We start from the raw sequence: 17,714 nt of genomic DNA, 5'->3' as shown, positions 1-17,714 counted from the left end.
TGGTGTTATATGTTCAAGGAGTTGGATTTTAAAATAAGCAAATCTGGAAAATGAGGATTTCATCGATAGGGAATGATGCTTCGATGAAGCTCTATTTTCTCCCCAGATTTTCTTTTTTAGCTAGGGGACATGAAGACACTCTTCCATTTATATAAACTTGCTAGGCTAACTGTGGATGTTTGGGATTTCCTTGAAAAACCATTATCTTGTTTTGACAGTTGGTGTTTTAAGGACAGCATAAAACTCCCAAGAATGTTCTAAGAGAACATTACCACAGGATTGGATTTTTTCCCCATGTTCATTTAATGTGAAATTTTGTGGAAGAGATGATTTGGAGACAATTCCTCCTGTACTTACTTCTCTAAGTGTCAGTCTGGAAGGATGGAAGAGGAAATGTAAAAATGCCTGCCCCAGAACTGCCAGCAAAAAAGTTTGTGGGAGGCTATTAGAAAGGAAGCTAAGCAGGGGACTGTATTCAGTGTCCTGTGATAGACCATAATGGGAAAGAATATGAAAAGGGTGTATGTGTGTGTATATATATATGTATTTATGTGTGTGTCTCTGTGTGTATATATATATATATATATATGTGTGTGTGTGTGTGTGTGTGTGTGTGTGTATATATATATATATGAAAATGGAAAAAAAATGAAGGTGTCTGTTGCTCAGTCATGTCTGACTCTTTGCAACCCCATGGACTGTAGCTCACCAGGCTCCTCTGTCCATGGGATTTTCCAGGCAAGAATACTGGAGTGGGTTTCTGCTTTCCCCAGGGGATCTTCCTGACCCAGGATTCGAACCCACGTCTCCTGCATTGCAGGCGGATTTTTTACCATTGAGCTACCAGGGAAGCCCATATCCATATGCATAACTGAATTACTTTGCTGTACAGCAGAAATTAACCTAACATTGGAAATCAAGTATATAGTTGAACCTGAGGAACCTGAGATCAGCCGTTCTTCAAAAAGGGAGCAATTTTGTAATGCCTCTCTACCCTTCAATCCCTTTTGCTAGTCCCCATCCCTTTGGGTTTTCTTGTCCCACCCTTGCCCCAGCCACTCGCAAAGTAGAAATAAAAGCCCAACAGGAATCACCAGTGCCATGACCCCCATGAAACCAGCTCACCAAACAGAAATCAAGAACTCATAGAAAAATTTTTCCACCGCTTGGAGGAAAGAGGTTACTGTTACTGCTGCAAAATCTTTTCCCAAAAAGCTAATGTCATTTGCCTGTCAGAATCTAATTCATCTCCATACTTTGGAAGAGTTTTGTACTGTTCTCCCGCGCCCCCCATCCCTCCCCACACACGCACAATATGCATAAGGAAGCACTGAGGACCAAAGAGAGCTTTGGCTTGTCCAGGGTTAAAAAACGACATCGTGCTGCATCACAAGACAAAGACCTTAGCTTCTCAGTTCAGGGACTCTGGCAGCATGTATCACTTTTCAAGGTTATGCTTGAGATGGTAGAGGAATTCAGTGGCTGTTCTGGGGTGGTTGGTGGGATCCTTGATGTAGACTGTGCTAAGAAGCTCACAATCAAAAGGAAAAGTTGTTTCAATATGATGCACTTGGTTGGTTTCAGGAACCAATTTCCTGGTAGAGAGAATCAACTGTTTGGTCCACTTGAGACATCTAGAGTAATTTTGAGCTTTCTTTGCACATAAAGTGTTAACAAAGTAGGACCAGTGGACATTAGGGTGGATAATGCTAAAAGTGTTGAAACTTCTCAAAATGTTAATTTCTTTTCACTTCCTGCAAATCTGAGAAATGATCTGAAATGACAACTCAAGTCTGCAGCATGGTGACCTTAACGAAGACCTCCCCTTTTTGTGTTAGGACTAGTCATTTTGGACATGCAAGATCACTCCATCTTATACCAGTGAATTTCAGTTGTATGGATAATCAGTCAGAATCATTCAAGTCCAGAGCGATCTTTTTTCTAATGTCAGATTTTACAAGACTAGTCTACACTGTTGCCTCAATTTCTGATTTCCTTTCATTCTTCTTGATGGAGTCTTAAAATACTGCATTGCAGCTAATAACACAAATGATCTCACTGCAGAAAGAAAATTATCTATCCTAGATCATAGAATTTAAAAATAGGTATGACTCTGGGGATGTTTAAATACGGTGATAAAATGTGGATTAAAGTTCACCAGTATCCCATGTCACAGTCATTACTTTCTGTTTCCAAGTAATTTCATTCGTAGACCTATCGGGAAGAAACTAAAATTTTTTGACATCTTTGCTATTGTGATGTATGATGGTGGCAGCCTTGCTTGGCATCTCTACTCTCAGTTGATGTGCTATGATCAATGTTGAGTTTGTTCTTTTTATTTAACTCAAGTAATATAACTTCCCAACTTCCAGAAAAACTATTTCCTCATTGGTTGTTCAGTTCCTAACTTAATATTTTGAATGATGGTGGTAGCTAAGTTGTGCCTAGGCATTCAAAATGGTTGGGCAATTTATAAACTTGTAGGACCATGTTTGTGTTAAACAGTAGAGAAAGAGAGAACTTTTATCACATTAGTGCTTTTTAAAAGCATGATTATTTTTACTGCCTAAAATAAAACATACCATGCAGTATCTTCATTGTTTTAATAATAATGAGATATTGAGTTTATTATTTTTTTAATTTATTTTTCATTGAAGGATAATTGCTTTACAGAATTTTGCTGTTTTCTGTCAAACCTCAAATAAATATTGTGATGTTTTAGTTTTTAAAAACAAAACTCCAAAAATGTTCAGTTGTGGATAAAGGAATGTTTTTCATTATCCAGTTGGCCTCTGTATTATGAATACATTGAACAGTGATCCCACCCTCAGCCTTGTTGGAATAGAATTTATCACACCAGTGGGCATTATTTTCACTCCTGGTTGAAGTTAATATGGTGCATTCCATTCTGATGAACACATTGGGACAACTGGAGAGAAGGGGGGTGGTTGGTATTGGACCAGGGAAATAAGCTGGGAATTGCAAAGTGACAGATGTGACCTTTCTAGTGATATGATGAACCATGATGAAATACCAGGATGTGTACAGGATGACAATTAGAGTAGGAGATGGTCACTGCAAGACTGATTTCCTCCTTTCTTGGAGACACAACCAATAGGGACACTGCACCCTCTCAAGCAGGCCTCGACTTATTCAGGAATATTCAAGAAGAATGCGTCAGTGGACAAATATTTTGCTGAATGTTTGCTCTCAACCCAGGACTGGAGGAGATATTGAACTTGTGAGAGGGGTAATAAAAGATGCAGTGAGGGTCTTTGAAGAGCTTATCACCTGGAAAGAAATGCCAGTAAATTCAGTTCAGTTATTCCAGAAGCTTGGTGGGTAGAGCTATTTGTTGGGCACTGTACAACATGTCAGAGGTCAGACAAAGATGAAGACATGGTTCCCACCCCTGATACACTCACTGTCTTAGGTAAGGCTATGAACTCGCAAATAACAATAGAAGGTGGTATTGGCGGCATGCTGTGGTGGCAGAAGGAAGGCACTGCTACTTCTTAGAGCCTGCAAATGCTTACTGAAGGGACGATATCCAATCTGGATCTTTTCTTTTTAAATATTTTTATTTATCGGGCTGTTCTGGGCCCTAGTTGTGGCATGCAGAGCCTTAGCTGCGGCCTGTGGGATATAGCTCCCCAACCAGGGAGTGAACCAGGGCCTCCTGCATTGGGAGCTCAGACCCTCCAATCTGGATCTCGACTGAAGTAATATTTGTTTAGCACCCGGTAAAATTCCATACTCTTGCTTGTGCTGGGGATCAAAGAAGGATAGGATGGCATCTATCTTTGAGGAGTTCATGGTCTGTATTAGTAGATGAACAAGTTATGAACCACCACTCCCCCCAACACATGGAATAGAGTTGGGTGTAAGTATAAAACAGGTGTAAACAGTTACTAAGAGGACCAGAGGAGGTACTTATATCCTTTCAGAGGGAGTCCAAAAAGGTGGCCTTCCTGAGCTGTTACTCAATGGATGAGCGCTGTGGATAGATTGAGATGGGATATAGAGAAGGGAAGAACTAATTCTGCCTGGAAGAGGGTGAAAATTGGTCATGACTTTGTGGAAGAGATGGCATAGGTCTGAACATTGAAAGTCATGTGGAATTTTCCCAGGCAAAGATAGTAAGGTGAGAGCAGAAGAGAATCCCAAGAAAATGAGGCGGCATGAATTGAGACCTGGGGTGTGAAAGTGTGTAAGTCTAGAGGAACAAGGTTGAGTTTGTTTTGGTTGGAACACATGGGGCATGGAAGGAGTGGGGGAATCCCGGTCAGGAAAGCAGCCTGGAACCAGAACGTGAAAGCCAGGCTAAAGACTGTCTTGTTTGTTTGCTTGTTTCTGAAAGGCAGTAAAGAGCCATGATAATTGGAGGTTTTGAAAAATAATTTGGGCAGGAGAGAGGGCTTCCCTTGTGGCTCAGCTGGTAAAGAATCTGCCTGCAATGCAGGAGACCTGGGTTCGATCCCTGGGTTGGGAAGATCCCCTGGTGAAGGGAAAGGTTACCCACTCCAGTATTCTGGCCTGGAGAATTCCATGGACTGTATAGGGGAGTAGAGGGGGAAGGGATTGGAGGAGAAAGGTTAAAACAGTGATTCTCATCAGTGATGAGCAATGTATCAGAATAACCTGGAAACTTTTGCAGGAGACTCAAGCCTAGCTTTTCCCTTAGTCGTCTGTCTTTTCCCTCAACTAAAATTTCAGATACTGTATGGGCTGATGGAAACGTTAATAGGGGTATTTTGAAAAGCTTGCTGGGTGATGTTGATACATTCGTCCCTCCACTATTGCATAATCTAGTCAAGAGAGGCTCCAGGAAGGCTGAGACGCTGGAGATGAGAAAGGATGATGTGAGATGCATGAGAGTTGGAATTAATGCGATGGCTAGGAGGAGGCTGTGATGGAGACGAAACATGACAAATACTTACATATAAGCAACCGAGAAACTATGAACTGAAAAGAACCCCTGAAGAGAAGCAAGGTCTTGAAAGATTATGGATTCTACTTGAAACATGTAGAGTTTGAGGTCACTGGAGGCAGTTGGTAACGTAGGCTGGAGTTTGTGTTCTTAGTTGCTCTGTCATGTCTGACTCTGTTCAACCCCTTGGACTGCAGCCTGCCAGGCTCCTCTGTCCATGGGGATTCTCCAGGCAAGAATACTGGAGTGGGCTGCCATGCCCTCCTGCAAGGATTTTCCCAACTCAGGGATTGAACCCAGGTCTCCTACATTGCAAGTGGATTCTTTACCATCTGAGCCACCAGGGAAGCCCAAGCTAGAGTTTAGGAGAATTTAGACTACAGACACCCAAGTCAATCATACGGCAACAGAAAACACCACATTGGTGTTTTTCAAAAGGCAACAGAAAACCAGAGACAAGGGAGATTTGTGTTGGCTGGAGCAGGCAGATACATCTCTGTGAAAAAAATGGACTTTCATTTGCATCTCAAAGCATTAATAGAAAATTCAATTTCGAGCGATGAGGAGATTAAAAATGGAGGTTACTTGCAAAAAGAGTATGGGGTAAGAAAGAAAAATGCTGTTTCGAGAGGGCAGGACAGTAATATAAATGACTTAATAATAAAACGTAATATACTCTCATTTATTTTTCACTCTTAGAAGGAGCCATTATTATTCACAGTTTACAGATGAAGGAATAGGTTCAGAGGGGTTAAACAAATGACCCACATGAGGACAAGTGAAACAGTGGCTCCTTTAAATCTAGACTCTTGTTTTGCTCCATGAGATTGTATGTCCTTAAAGGCAGTTATCATTCTTATATGTTGTTAAATACCTCCCAGCTAATGTGTAGCCTGAAAAGACAGTAGGCTCACAAAAAACATGTATTGAATTATTGAAATGTGTCCGTTCTTTTGTATATCAGTTTAGTTATTTGCCATCTATTCTTAAGACTAAATGGCTTCCCAGGTGGCACACTGGTAAAGAATCCACATGCCAATGCAGGAGACGCAAGAGATGTGGATTCGATCTCTGTGGTGGGAAGATCCCCTGGAGGAGGAAATGGCAACCCACTGCAGTGTTCTTGCCTGGGTTATCCATGGACAGAGGAGCCTGGCTGGCTACAGTCTATGGTACTGAAAAGAGTCCAGCACTACTGGGCAAACACACACACAAAGACTACACATGATATATAACTTTATAGGACTGGAAAGTATCTTAATAATTTTCCAGTCTAACCAGCTCACTTTATAGCGGAGGAAATTCAGTCTCAAGAAAGGAAGTGTCATACCTAAAATCTCACATCCAGTTATTAGCAGAGCTGGGCCAGTAACCTTGACCAAAGCTGCTTCCACCAAAACTTTTCTCTCATAACATTCAATCCAAGGGAACTGTGACGGTCATCCCTCTTCTGAGCTCTCCAGTACTTGATGAAAATGAAAAATGTGGCTAGGACATAAGAGGTGATTTGATAGGTAAGAACTTGGTCTTTTTAATCATCTAGTGAAATCTTTGGATTTAGTGGCATGGGTCTAAACAGGGAACTCAAGACACAGGAGGTAGTGAATATTTCATCTGAAAAAAAGAATAAATGTAACAGCAACAAATCAAGAGGCTCAGGGAGGTAGTGAGTTTTTTCATGTGTCTTCATGAAAAGTTATGGAGCCACCTGTGTTTTGCTCTCTTTTAAATGGAAAACGTGGTCTCACTTACCTGGGACAGATAAGAAGAAATGCCATCCCAGGCTAGAGGACTGATGAGGGAGTCATGTAGTGGTGATGGGAAAGAGTCCAGGGCTGGGGTCCAGGGCCCCTGGGGATGCTCACCAGCTGTGTGATCTTGGGGAACTCCTGTTGCTTTGCTCTGTCAGATTTCTTATATGTGTATTGGGGCTTAGATCAGATCTGTGTAGCTTTTGTTCATCACTGGCCCTTTCAGCTAAACCTCTGCCCACAGTCAGTGAGTCTCCTTACCAGCGAGTGGGGTGGGGCAGTGACCTGGGGTGGCTCTGCATTGCCATGGATGTTGGCTCCTAAGGGTGAGCAGAGCCCCTGGGGCTGCAGGAGCATTGAGTGGCAGCCTCTGTGCTCAGTCAGCACCTTGTGCGTCCAGTTGGCTCCTCTGCTCCCTTCTGCTTGAGTTGCTGCTGTTCAGCGGAAACCCCACCTCAACCTATCGGCAGTGGGAACCTGATCCCCAGCAGCCTGTCCTTGGGGATCAACTCTGCTCTGGCCCTCTGCACTTTACCTACATTCTAGATAAGGACCTAGACATTACTAGATCTCACTCTTTAAAAAAGATTTTTTTTTTTTTTTTTTGGCCACATGGTGTGGCACACAGGATCTTGGCTCCCCTACCAGGGATAAAACCCGCACCCCCTGCAGTGGAAGCTTGGAGTCTTAACCACTGGTCCGCCAGGGAAGTCCCTAGAGCTCACTCTTTATCTATGCATCTCATCCTGCCCCTCGAGTTCTACCCCTTTGGTTTTCTTTTATGGCTCAGTTTTTTTTCTCCAAAAAATTTTTATTTTTTAATTAACCTACAGTGAAACTGACTGGCTTGTACAGTTTAATGCATTTTAACACATGTATACATTCATGTAATCATCACCAAAAGCAGGACAGAGCAGTTATATCAACTGCAGAAAATTGTTTTGGGCTGTTTCCTTTGTAGTCATCCCCTCCCCTCCCCTCAGCCCCTGGCAGTGCTGAGATGTTGAACATGTCTTACAAATGGAATCATGCTAATGGAACTTCTTGAGAATGGTTTCTTTCACTCCATGTGATGCCTTTTAGGTTCATCCATATTGTTGTAGGGCTTCCCAGGTGGCACTTGTGGTAAAGAACCTGCTTGCCAATGCAGGCGACATAAGAAATGTGGTTTGAACCTTGGGTTGGGAAGATCCCCTGGAGAAGGGAATGGCAACCCACTCCAGTATTCTTGCCTGGAGAATCCCATGGACAGAGGAACCTGGTGGGCTACAGTCCACGGGGCTGCAAAGAGTCGGACACGACTGAAAGCGACTTAGCATGCAGAGCACATGTGTTGTTGTATGTATCAATAACTTTTCCTTTTAAAATTGCTGAGTGGTTCTGCACTGTATGGATATACCACATTTGGTTTATCCATTCACTGGGAGAAGGACATTCGGATGGCTCCCAGTTTGGGGTGGCTGTAAATAGAGCTTCTATAAATTTCCATGTACAGGTGTTTATGAAAACGTAGGTTTTCTCTTCTCTAGGGAAAATTCTGAGAAGTCTGCAGTGCTGGGTTGACCCCCTTCATTTTGATCATTTCCCACTTTTGAACTAGATTTACCCCTCCCCTTGGATTTCTGATACTGGACTCTCTCTGAAGCCTTCCCTCTTCCTCAGATGAGCAGGTCCATCAACTAATACATTTCTGGCTCCATCTCTTCCCTCCCCGGCTCTCCTCTTTCTGGCTAGGATCTCCCAGCACATCATAAAGCTGGAGCCCATTTTGATTAGTCTAACATCTTTTTCGGCTCTGAATTTGCAGATATTTGGATTATTGCACCAGTTTTGAGGTGCCCTCTGCTGGCTGATTTACAAAGCTGGCTTTATGCCTGAGCCAGGGGAGAAATCATAGGTGCAATGGGAGAAAGAAAAATTATCAGGAAGGGATGTTGTTGTGGCGAACTAACATTGTCGTGACAGCCTGATGGGGACTCTTCCTGTATTTGATGCTACACATATAAAGAAACGCTGCAATATTTTTGTGGTACCCTACAATATTGTGCTTGTCTTCTCAATTGTGGGCAAAGATGGGCTGTCTGGAAAGCTGGACTCAGCCTGGAGCCTGTTACCCAGATTGCTGTTTTGTGAAGACATCCACATACAAATGACTCAGATCCAAACATTCAGAAATGCTCTTGGAGGGCCATCTGGTTCTTGCTGGTTCTAAAAGCCTCATTCAGCCTGGTAGATGGATCCAGTACAAAAGATAGTGAGGGCTCTTCACTGAGGTTTAAATAGGTTCCACTGACCAAGAAGAGAAGCTGCCTTTTAAAAACAGCTGATACTGATGCTCTGAGAGCCAGTGGATGATGCCTCTCGTAGGTCAGAGCCTCTCGTAGGTCAGCGGGAGTTTGATAAATATTTAATTGACAATCGTGCGCTTGCACGGAGGCTTTGGAACGCACACTCACACACAGAAATGCAATTTTGTATCACCACGGAACATGTGTTAATTTGTTTGGGTGTCTGAAACAGGCTGGGAAGGCGGCTGACCCAGTCTGTCAGGCAGTGAGGTCTGTCTGAGCCTCGGAATCATCATTGTGATGTGTCATATTTAATTCGTGAAGACAGCGCTGTCTGAATGGTGGTGCTGATGGGTGTGCCATTTACACTCGCTGGCTGCTGGCCTTTCCGATCAAAGGTATGGCTGCGCGTTCTGTGGCCAAAGGGACAGGGAGTGTCTCCTTCCTGGGAGGCTGACCGGCTGGGGAAGGGAGGGAATCCTGTGCTGTCAGCCTCAGCTCTGGGCTCTGACCAAGTCCAAACAGAGACTGGGCATCTAGGGAGAAGGACGCTTGGTACTAGGGAACAAGAATCTGAGACAGCCACCTCAGCAATCAAAATGCAGGACGTGGTGCTCGTTTCTCGAGTAACCTTTTGTTTCTCTCAGGTTTATCTTTCGCATCTGACAGTGGGACGAGGAGAGGTGCTCATCCTTCCTGTAGTTTATGCAGACAAAAACCCAGTATATCCTGGGTTGTGTGTGTGTGTGCTCAGTCGTGTCTGACTCTTTGTGACCCCATGAACTCTAGCCTGCCAGGCTCCTCTGTCCATGGGATGTCCCAGGCAAGAATGCTGGAATGGGTTGCCGTTTCTTCCTCCAGGGGATCTTTCTGACCCAGAGATGGAACCTGCATCTCCTGCATCTCCTACATTGACAGGTAGATTCTTTACCACTGAGCCACCTGGGAAGATGTATCCTGGATGGTAACAGTGTAATTCATACTTAATGCATTCTTCCTCATGAGGACTCCCCTGGTGGCTCAGACAGTAAAGAATCTGCCTGCAATGTGGAAGACCTGGGTTCAATCCCTGTTCAATACACTCCAGTGTATCTTGCTTGGAGAATCACATGGACAGAGGAGCCTGGCAGGCTACAGTCCATGGGGTTGCAAAGAGTCGGGCACAACTGAGTGACTTTCACTTTTCACTCATGAGGATATCAAGTTGTTGGAGGCGGGGGTCACGTCTTATTTCTCTATGTCCTCATCTCAGCACAGCAATCAGCCCACACAAGAGATGAAAGGGAGCTTAGTAACCACTGTGGATAGAGGAGTGGCTTTTCTAGGGCACCTGTGAAGTTGCATGAAGTTTATAAATATTGACTCTTCAGGGAAGCCATTTCAGCTTCGCCTCGGGTAATTTGTCTTTCTTTTCTTCCCTCTCAGTAGAGATGTTGGTGTCGCACATCCTGTTGGTCTCGTCTCTCCGGGACTGTGGCCCTCCAGGAAAAATTCCCTTCTGAAGGGGAAGCAACAGCCTAGAGGACTTCTTAGAAAGGACCGGTAAGTCCTTAACAGCAAGCTTCTAAAATAAAAGAACTAGAGATCTCCTCAGGACCTGTTGTCCGCATCTGAGGACACAAAAACCTCAACGCTCAAAAGCAAAAGTTAATGATTTGAAACTTTTTAGTTTGTCCTTCTATGTCTCTTCTGTGGTGATGACAGTTGAAATGATTTCTGACTGTTAATGGAAAACTTTCACATGGTTGGTTTTATAAACCTCTGGTGAGGCTTACTGTCTGCAAGGAAGACTTGGCAGGACTCTGCAGCAGACCATGGACTCCCCTCCTCTCTCAGTGTTCAGCACTTTCAGAGAGTCTTAACCTTCTTTTTCTTAAATTAATTTTTATTGGGGTAGAGTTGCTTTACAATGTTGTGTTAGTTTCTATGTTCAACCGAATGAATCAGCCATACATTTACATGTATCCCCTCCCTTTTGCAGTTCCTTTCCATTTAGGTCACCACAGTGCATTACGTAGAGTTCCCTGTGCCATGCAGTATCTCCTTATTAGTTATCTGTTTTATACATAATATCAATCATGTATTTGTGTCAATCCTAATCTCCCAATTCCTCCCACTACCCCCTTCTCTTTTCTGCTTGGTATCAATATATTTGTTCTCTACATCTGTCTCTCTCTTTCTGCTTTGCAAATAAGATCGTTTATACCATTTTTCTAGATTTCATATATATGTGTTAAATATATGTGTGTGTGTGTATTTTTTTCTCTTTCTGACTTCATTTTGTATGATGCTCTCCGGGTCCATCCATGTCTCTACAAATGACCCAATTTCATTCCTTTTTATGGCTGAGAAATATTCCTTTGTATGTATGTACCACATCTTTATCCAGTCCTATGTTGATGGACACTTAGGTTGCTTCCATGTCCTGGCTATGGTAGATATCCAGTTCTACGGTGAATATTGGGGTGCATGTATCTTTTCAATTATGGTTTTCCCAGGGCATATGTCCAGGTGTGGGATTGCTGGGTTATATGGTAGGTCTATTTTTAATTTTTAAAGAAATCTCCATACTGTTTCCATAGCGGTTGGAGTCCTAACGTTCTTTTGAGTGGTTTCCATTGGGCCCTCTCCTGGCCTGACCTCTTGCAGTGTGGCTGGGGCACCAGAGGCTTAAATTGGCTCCTCGTGAGTTTGCTGATGCTAGTGATTGCAGTGCTTGTATTTTTCTTTTTTTAATTTTGGTAAAATACATATAGTATAAAAATCGTCATCATAACCATTTTTGTGTTCAGCTCACTGGTATTAAGTACAGTCACATTGCCTTGTTATCATCAGCTCAGTCCATCCACAGAACTCTTTTCATCTCACAGAAATGAAACTCTGCTCCTATGGATCAAGTACCACCCCTCCCTCCCTCTCCTGCCCTTGGAACCACCATTCTGCTTTCTGTCTCTAAATGACAGGTACTCCAAGTGCTTCATAGAACTGGAGTCAGACAGTGTTTGTTTTTTTTTGGTGGCTGGCTTCTGTCCCTTAGCACGCCGTCCTCAAAAGTTCATCCATGCTGCAGCGTGTATCAGAACTTCCTTCTCTCTGGAGGTTGAGTAGTACTGCATTGTATGTATATATCACATTTTATTCATCTGTTCATCTGCAGATGGACACTTGGTTCACCTTCACCTTTTGGCTGTCTTGAAACACTCTGCTATAAGCATGGATGTACAAGCATCTCTTCAGGACCCTGCTTTCAGCTCTCCTGGGCATGTACCCAGAGTGAAACTGTGAAATCAAACGGCAATCCTATTTTTAAGCGTTGGTGAAGGCGCCCCCACCCATCTCCCACACTGGCTTGGGTCTGCATTCCACCAATGGTGTGCAAGAGTTCTGCTTTCCCCACATCTTTTCTAACACTTAAACCTTCCAATGTTTTGATAGTAGCCACTCTAAAGGGTGTGAGCTAGTAGCTCCCTGTGCTTCTGATTCGCATTTCCCTGACAGTTAGTGATGTTGAGCATCTTTTCCTGTGCTTATTGGCCATTTGTGGGCCATTTTTGGAGAAATGCCTATTCAAGCCCATTGCCCTTTTCTGAATCGAGTTCTTTGTTTTGTGATTGAGCTGTTGAAGTTCTCAATATCTTCTGGATCCCTTATCAGATACGTGATTTGTAAATATTTTCCTCCGTTCAGTGGGTTGCCTTTTCACTCTGTTTATCATGTCATTTAATGCATAGAAGTATTGCATTTTGATAGAGTCCTATTAATTTGTTTTCTTTTTCTGTTTGGCTTTTTGTATTATATCCAAGAAGTAATTGCCAAATCCTGTTTTGAAACTTTCCTCCTATGTTTTCTTCTAAGAGTTTGATAGTTTTCGGTCTTATATTTAGGTCTTCGATACACTTTCTGTAGTGCTCGTTTTCACCCCCTCCTGTACAGTGAATTTCTTAAGCACAGAGACTGTGGTTGTTCATTTTTATATTCTTAGTGCTTAGGGTATACTTGACACATGATAGGTGCTCAGTAAATTATAGCTGAATGAAGCAACTTTATCAGATATGATGAGACTAAATTAAGGCCTATGTTTATAGTGATTTGCCAGTTTCATAATAATAACAATTATGACAGACTGTCTTGGAGACCCATAAAGAAATCTCTGAAATAAAAATGTTAAACCGGTTTCGAAGGCTTTTTGGTATTGTATTTATTTACTTTTCCTTGAGGATGTCAAATACTATGCTTGAATATTTGTCACACTAATTGTGTTCTCATCACACTTGACCTCTAGTTCCTTTCTCATGAGCTCTGTACATGGTGAGCTCCATCACAATGAAACAATTAGGCAAGCTGTTCTACCATCCTTGGTGCAGTGGTAAAGAACCTGCCTGCCAATGCAGGAGCCACAGGAGACATGAGTTTGATCCTTGGGTCAGGAAGATCTCCTGGAAGAGGAAACGACAACCTGTTCTAGTATTCTCACCTGGAGAATCCCATGTTTAGAGGAGCCTGGCTGGCTACAGTCCATCGGGTCGAAAAGAGTCAGACATGACTGAATGACTGAGCGCACATGTTCTGCCATCCACGTGGGTCCCTAAAATCCTGCGTCAGCCAGTGAAGGAGGTGGGCACTGGGTTGCTAATTGGCCTCCGGAGACTTATTCCCACACCCCTGTTTCTCCCTTAGTTTTCTCATTTATAAAATGAGAGCTTGTGTAAGATTCCTCCTGGTTTTATTTATTTATTTGGCTCTTGGGTCTTGGTGATAGCACGTGAAATCTTCTCTGCGTCACGCGGGGTCTTTGATTGCGGCCTGCAGGCTCTCTAGCTGTGGCGCGTGGGCTCAGGAGTTGTGGCGCGAGGGCTTAGTTGACCTATGGCCTGTGGGTCCCTGGTTGGGGTTGGAATGTGGGATTGAACCCACATCCCCTGCATTGCAAGGAGTATTCTTAACCACCACTCCTTCTAGTCCTAACATGACGATGAAAGCTTAGGTATTGGCAGTGTGTGATGCATGCTGAGTTGCTTCAGTCGTGTCCAACTCTTTGTGACCCTATGGGCTGTAACCTGCCAGGCTTCCCTCTCCGTGGGATTCTCCAGATGAGAATACTGACATGGATTGCCGTGCCCTCCTCCACGGGATCTTCCTGACACACGGATCAAACCCCCATCTCCTACCTTGGCAGGTGAGTTCTTTACCACTAGCGCCACCTGGGAAGCCCAGGTACTGGCGGCAGAACATTTCAAAAAAGAGTCGAAATTCAGCCACTTCTGGGAAGAAACAAAGACAAGATTCACCACCATCCAGCCTCTTCCTGAGCACCTTCCTGCCCAAGAAATGACCTGAGGGTCAGGTAGAGAGGGCCACTGTGCCACCTTGGCAGTTAGCTTCCTACTTGTGCCACCTGTGTAGGCAACAGGGGCAGAGGATGAGTTGAAAACAAAATTCCTATTATAGTTGTGTGGTCTGAATCAAGGACATCATCTCTGCAACTCAGTATTCCAGAGCCAGTTGTCTCATGTTTATATCTGTGTGTGACACAGCCAGCTGAAAAGATATGAGAGCTCCTATTTATACCATTGGCTAAAACTATGAACGCCATGCTACGTCCAAAATGCCATACATCCTATGTGTTTCCTGGCCAGTTTCCACCGAGTGAGGGGCAGTCACAACTACAGCGTCCTCGGTGAATATCCTGCAGGAGGCGGACTGTGTCACACTAAGATCTCACTCCGAGGCTGCCTCTGCCAAGGCCATCATTGGACCTGTCTGAATCTGGATATTGGGTCATCTTCATGGTGCCAATCAAACAGCAAGGCCTAGCGAGGGCATTGGGGAGATCTGGGTTCTTGCCTCCACTATTTGCATCTGAACACTTTGAAAACGTGACTTACCCTCACTAGGAATGGGTTTCCACAAGTGTGAAAAAGTAGAGAAATATTCTCTGCTGTTTTATATAGAGAATTGGGTTGTTGAAAAAGGGATGAAACTGGCTTTTACTGAGCACGTTCTAGGTGCTGGGTCCTGTGCTGTGTGTTTATACAAATAATTCTGTTTACTGCTCAAATGGTTCCATGAAGTAGCCGCTGTTAGACTCCTCTTGCTGCTGCTAAGCTGCTAAGTTGCGTCAGTCGTGTCCAACTCTGTGCGACCCCATAGATGGCAGCCCACCAGGCTCCCCCGTCCCTGGGATTCTCCAGGCAAGAACACTGGAGTGGGTTGCCATTCCTTCTCCAATGCATGAAAGTGAAAAGTCAAAGTGGAGTTGCTCAGTCGTGTCCGATTCCTAGCGACCCCATGGACTGCAGCTTACCAGGCTCCTCCGTCCATGGGATTTTCCAGGCAAGAGTACTGGAGTGAGGTGCCATTGCCTTCTCTGAGACTCCTCTTAGGGTGGCAAAATTGATATGAGAGATGAAGTGCTTAGTTCAGAGCCACACAGCTTATACACAGCAGAATCAGGACTGCTGTGCACATCTGCTAGGTCTGAAGCCAGTGCCTTCCCCACGTCGTTAAACCTGGATATAGAGTAAAGTGGGTGCATTTTTCACTGATGGGGGGCCCCCTCGGCCCCTCCTTCCTCTGCTCACAGTGCTGATTTGCTTTCCTTAGGGCTCCTGAGAAGGAGAGCTCTCAACCTTTGAGTCTTATAGCTTTTACTTTTGCTGAAGAGCGGAGTCCAGCTATTTTCCCCAGAAACCATATTTTCAAGAGAAAGAAGTAACTTTTGGTTACATTTGGGGAGGTAGGTGGGACGAAGTGTTAGTTGCTCCGTTGCATCCGACTCTTTACGACCCCATGGGCTGTAGCCTGCCAGGCTCCTCTGTCCATGGCATTCTCCAGGCAAGAATACTGGAGTGGGTAGCCATTCCCTTCTCCAGGGGATCTTCCTGACCTAGAGCTCGAAACCCAGTCTCCTGCATTGCAGGCAGAAATTCTTTACTGTCTGAGCCACGCAGGGTGGGACAAAAAACAATCGCGGTGCAAAGATCCAAGCACAAGTGAGGATCATGTACCCGTGCTCAGCCTTGCAGTCCTTTCTTTTCCTCTCTCTTCATTTTTCTAAACATACTCTTCAGAACTTCGTCCTCCTTGGGGCCCCTGGTGAGTGTGATGGTGTCCAGATTTCCGCGCCGGGGCCTGGGTTCACAAAAGGCCAAGTTGACGTCCATTCTGCATCTGGCTTTTTTGATGCCAGAGCAGCGCTGGGGTCTCCTGAGGAGCCAGGAGAGATTTGCCTCCTGCAGAGGTTTGGATAAGCCCCAGCTAATCTCCATGGCTTCTTAAGGGCACACCTGCTTGTCTGCCAGCCAGCAGCCTCCTGGCTCATTTCCCGTGGGACGGCTGGGGTCAGAGGGCCTCCAGAAAGCCTTTCATCCCCCACTGCCCCGCCAGGCCCCCCTCAGCAGCACCTGGGTTCCACACAGAAGACTTCCTTTGAGGGGAGATCGAGACGTCCCTCCCCAAATGGGGTCCGGTGCCCTTTCCCTTCCTTCTGAGGCTGCTTGCCTGTTCCTTCTTCCTGAAAAAACGTTTAATTCAAGCTTTATCATGCATGGCTCCAAGTTTATCCCACTGGGGCTAAGTTGCTCTGAATTAGTTTCTGGGCTGCTGAGCTGTGAACACATAGTAGGTGCTCAGTAAATAAAGATGATGTCTGATTACGATCCTCTTGGGCATCCAGGAAAGCCCTGTCAGCTTTCCCTGTGGTTTAAACCAGAACGTAAAGAATAACACTGATAATATTAAAATGGCAGAGAATTTGAAAGTCATTTCTGTTTAGCTGTGGAAGTTAGAGATTGGAGGCTCTCTCCTCCCTCTTTTCCCAAATCACATTTCCTTCTTAAATATCTTTAGGAGTAGTTAGTAGTAAACTAATTCTTCTTCTGCGAGCACTGTGCTTAGGATGTGTGGTGAGAGGTTGCTCTTTGATATGCGAAGCTCCCAGGGGTTGTCTGTCTTCCTCCTCTCCTTCCGTCCCTCCTTCCTTCTCTCTCTCCCGCTTTTCTTCCTTCCTTCTTTCTTTCTCCTTTTCTTTTCCCCTCCCCTCTCTCCCTCTCTTTCCTGTACCTAAAATGAAGACACAGCTCATTTTGGAAGAGGGTACTATATCATTAATGGTACCCTTTGAGGTTATGGCTGAAAAATCTAGTTTGAAAAACTGGTATCCTCTCTTCCTTTGAACTCACCAATTGTTCTGTAGGCTTATCATTCCACTTGTCCCTAATTCCACTGATATTTGTTGAGCCCTTATTCTGAGACCCTGAATGGAATAACATGGGATGGATCCAGCCCCATGGAGACCAGTTTAACTGGAAAGATGAGCCATTGGAATTACACGATCAAATTATATGTGAATTGATCACCAATTGGCATTTTAAGGAAGGGAGGAGGGGATGAGCAAAGATTTATTACTCTGATGCCAAGCATTATCTCCCGAGCTCATATATATTTTAGTTATCTTCCCCAAACTATGCAAGATAAGCAGTGTTATTCCCATGTTATAGTTGAGGAAGTGGAAGCCCAAAGACATTGAATAGTTTGGTAGATTGTTTGCAGAATTAAGACTGTAATTCAGGTGATACAACTTTGCCTGGAAATCAAGCTGTAATTCGAACCCGGCACTGGGTCTGAACAACCGTCGCATTCTCTCCTATTTGTCTACACAGAAAAACAGCTGTGAGAGAGGCAGAGACTTCTGTGTAGGCAGCCGCTTTAGAAAGTGAATACTCCAAAGTGATTTTTTTTAAGGGG

General features: G+C 44.3%; 1 long non-coding RNA gene across 4 annotated transcripts in view; it reads left to right on the top strand.

Moving 5' to 3' along the window:
* LOC129628856 (uncharacterized) overlaps window positions 1-17,714 on the top strand; it is a 316,173-nt gene that overhangs the window by 87,840 nt on the left and 210,619 nt on the right. For 3 of the 4 annotated variants that reach the window (XR_008702948.1, XR_008702946.1, XR_008702945.1), the window contains exon 2: window positions 10,395-10,511. This is a non-coding gene — a long non-coding RNA (uncharacterized LOC129628856). The remainder of the gene's footprint in view (window positions 1-10,394; window positions 10,512-17,714) is intronic. The other variant, XR_008702947.1, reaches the window with a different exon arrangement.

Source organism: Bubalus kerabau, chromosome 15, assembly GCF_029407905.1.
Source record: "Bubalus kerabau isolate K-KA32 ecotype Philippines breed swamp buffalo chromosome 15, PCC_UOA_SB_1v2, whole genome shotgun sequence".
Classification (NCBI taxonomy): Eukaryota; Metazoa; Chordata; class Mammalia; order Artiodactyla; family Bovidae; genus Bubalus; species Bubalus kerabau.
The sequence above is the reverse complement of the archived record's forward strand: the minus strand, read 5'-3'. Positions and strand labels throughout refer to the sequence as shown.